Source organism: Capricornis sumatraensis, chromosome 7 (genome assembly GCF_032405125.1).
Source record: "Capricornis sumatraensis isolate serow.1 chromosome 7, serow.2, whole genome shotgun sequence".
In the NCBI taxonomy this organism is placed as follows: Eukaryota; Metazoa; Chordata; class Mammalia; order Artiodactyla; family Bovidae; genus Capricornis; species Capricornis sumatraensis.
Window position 1 is genome coordinate 4,060,900 of NC_091075.1, and position 3,741 is coordinate 4,064,640.

Sequence of the window (3,741 nt, forward strand, 5' to 3'; positions counted from 1 at the left end):
ACAAAGGTGGGCTTTATTTTTATTATAAAAGAAAAAAAAATAACTCCTCAGGAATCTTAACAAAAGAAGGGAACATTTCACATTTAGAGAACAGATACAAAATTATACAAAAAAGATACAAAATTATAACTGTTTAGACTCCACACTTGTCCCATCTCCTCCAGAGCAGAGATGGGGAGGAGACAGCTGAAGCAAACAAGCAATTCTGTAAAACAAAGACTTAGAAACCCTACAAATATGATTAAAATCTAACTTCTGTTTTGCATATATATATATATATATATATATATATATATAATCTCAAAAGACCTGCTTTAGTGACATGATAGTCCCACTGGAAAATAACCCCAATACCCCCTTGTCAGTAACATACTCAAGTTGTCCAACCAACTCATATTTCCAAACCCTGTGTGTACAAGTACATGTGTGTCTTTTAAACCTGGGGTTCAGTGGATGGCTACTGCTATCTTGGGCTTCCACCTATTAATTAACCAATGTCAGCTTCCCCAGAAGGGAAAGCAGGGCAGAGAGAAACCCTGAAGTGGTAGTGAGGTAATAACAGCCCCAAACAGCCAACTTTTCCAGCATAGCCTTCCCCATCCCCAACCAAACTCAAAAGGAGATCCTTAATTTCTAAGCAGACTACTTGTCTCAAATTTGGGTTCCCTGTAACCAGAATGGCTTTTTCTCCCTAAAGAGAAAACAGACATTTATCTGCACACCCATGTATATAATTTCTTTTTTATATTTAAGTATAAAAATACTACTCTGCTTTGTGTTATAAATGGAGGATCCCACAATGAGAATCTTTTCTTTTAAAGTGGGGCTATCCATCCATTTATGCTGATTCTGTGAGGGCATTGAGTCCTAGGGAAGGGAAGCTCACACCAGCAGATCTAGCGAGTTTTCCTACCTGAGTTCTCACCCTTTCTTCTCTCCTAATTCTCACTTTTAATATAAAATTGGTTACAAACTCATAAATAATGGAACTCCCCACCAAGAAGGGAAATCCTAACCTAACCACAGAATCCAGTACCCTTCCCCCCACTCCCCATTCAACAACCACTCAGAAAAGTCCTCTGTATCCCTTCACAATGACCGGGCTCTCTGTCCGGAGAGCTATGCCTATTGGACAAACACACCTGATTAAATGGAAGCAGTGGTTATGTCCCCCCACCCCCAACTAATGTACTAGAAAGCTTCAATGACAGGAAAAAGAAAAGGGTGGGGGTAGGTAGGTGGTTGTGAAGTGATTAAGAACTTGACCCCCTCAATCCTGACCATAGGAAACAAGAGATATTAACTGGGTGTAAGCAGATATTAACTGCTTTTGAGTTATAGCTATGAAGACACTGAAAGGGGCAAGAATGGGAGCAAGATGTAGCATTAGGAGGAGTTTTGAGGCTGCAAGTCTAGTCCACGTGGTACTAGTACTGGAAGGGCTCATGGCCAGTTCATTCAGAAGACCACACACGGTGCAAGATGAAGCAGGCTGCCCAGCGACGATCTCCCACATCGACTCCTGCACAGGGCCCTATCTGGAATCCCCACTGCGCAGTCATGGCCTTGGCAACCATGCCTCTGGTCTTGATGCCAGCGTACAAGCAGGCCTGGCAGTGGGCCTCCACAATGTCCCTGCCAAAGGCCTTGCCCTCTCCCACACTGCAGTAGTATGAACCTTGGGGCCCAGGAAAGCCATTGGAAGGCCAACCAAAGAGGTGCCTTCTGTGCCCCTGAAGGTATATTCCTGCTTCATTCCAAACCAGGGGTGCTGGTTGCTCACCATGTCCATTATCCATTTACAGGGGTGCCATAAATTGGTCTCTGCAGGCTTTGGGTTGTACTTGAAGACTTAACAGAACACCAGCTTGTTGGGGTCCTTGAAGAAAGGGCCCCAAAACATGGCAGCAGGGACAAGATACATGTCACTGTTGGAGCCTCCAGACTGAAAAGTCCTAGACCATCCAAATTTCACTCGGGCAACTCTTCTATGCACTTGGGCTCAGAATCCAAGGTTCAGGTCTTACAGCACAGTCCTTCTGCAGTACCATCGATCCAGATGTACATAGCTCGGACTTTCTCACCCTGAGGTAGGGCCATGTGCACCTGCCTGATGGCTTTGTCCAAGCAGGAGCTAGCCGAGGTGGCCATGGTGGAAGGTGTTCTGGGTGCCTTGCAAGTAGTGGGCTGGGCGGGCCACAAGAGCATGGTGAGGAGAAGAGATGGGCAGGCTGGGGTGCTGCTGAAAGAGCCTGCTCTTCTCCCATTCTCGGCTCTGCACTCTTTTCCTCCTTTTTTAACATATGTTAGTATCCCTTATTTGGAGAAGGAGATGGCAACCCACTCCAGTGTTCTTGCCTGGAGAATCCCAGGGACAGAGAAGCCTGGTGGTCTATAGGGTTTATGGGGTCTACGGTGGTCTATGGGGTCGCACAGTCAAACACAACTGAAGTGACAGCAGCAGCAGCAGCAGCAACATCACTTATTATGCTGCAATTAACTCACATTAGGGATCTCAGCCTATAAGACATCTGTCTTACAAGCGGAATCAATTTCTGAGACCTCAAGGGTAATTGAATTTCATACTCTATGACAGGAAAATCTAAGGATAGTGCAAATTCCAGTGTTTAGTTAATCAGTCACACATACACCTAGAACACTCATTTATAATCAAATGTCCCTAAGATCCGTTGTATTTCAAATGTAGAGATGAATCAGAAACCAAGCCCAATGTCACTGCCAGCTGCATCGCATGTCGCCCAGCCCTCATTAGCACACTCCCTTACCCCTCTGATAGAGCTGTGTCAGAGAAGAGGCTCGAACTCGTGGCGTCTAACCTTTCCTCACTCTCAAACTGACCACGTGTGACAACCACGCTTGAGAAAGGGTTTCAGGGAGAGAAAATAAAAATCCGCCCCCCGCCCCAAGAAAAACAAATACACTTTTGCTTACATGTGCATTTTCCTTCACTTTTTTCACAATATTATGATATTTCTATATTTTGATTTTCCCTTCCTTCTTCCTGTGATATCCCTTTTAGGATATTCTATTTGTCTTTCCAACAATAGCCCAGGTAACTGCTGATCTCTTATGTGGCAATACCTTCATGAACTTCAGCAAATTAAGAAATAAAAAAGTATGGATTTTGGAATATTCTTCATTTTGAAATAGTAGCTGTATTATAGATTTATTATTTCTATCTTTAGTAGAAAATTGTAAAATTTAAATAGCCCATTCAGTCTCAGGGACAGAGCCTAATTTGATATTGCTGCTGCTAAGTTGCTTCAGTCATGTCCGACTCTGTGCGACCCCATAGATGGCAGCCCACCAGGCTCCCCCATCCCTGGGACTCTCCAGGCAAGAACACTGGAGTAGCTTGCCATTTCCTTCTCCAATGCATGAAAGTGAAAAGTGAAAGTGAAGTCGCTCAGTCATGTCCGACTCTTCGTGATCCCATGGACTGCAGCCTTCCAGGCTCCTCCGTCCATGGGATTTTCCAGGCAAGAGTACTGGAGTGGGTTGCCATTGCCTTCTCCGAATTTGATATTAGCCAATCTAATTTCAAAGTTCTGTGTGTTTCTTTCCAGTTAAGATACCATACCACAAACTTTTCACATTGCTTAACCAAACTTTGTGGATCAAGGGGTTTCAGAATTAGAAATCCCCTTAAAATTTATTCTGGTTAATTCCACAGCTGAATCCCACAGAGAATGAACAGCTTGATTATGTCGTAGGAGTAGT

General features: G+C 44.1%; 1 pseudogene; it reads right to left on the reverse strand.

Annotated features, from left to right (window-relative positions):
- Nucleotides 1–1,454: 1,454 nt before the first annotated feature.
- Nucleotides 1,455–2,151, reverse strand: LOC138082234 (glutamine synthetase pseudogene; annotated as a pseudogene).
- Nucleotides 2,152–3,741: the final 1,590 nt, after the last annotated feature.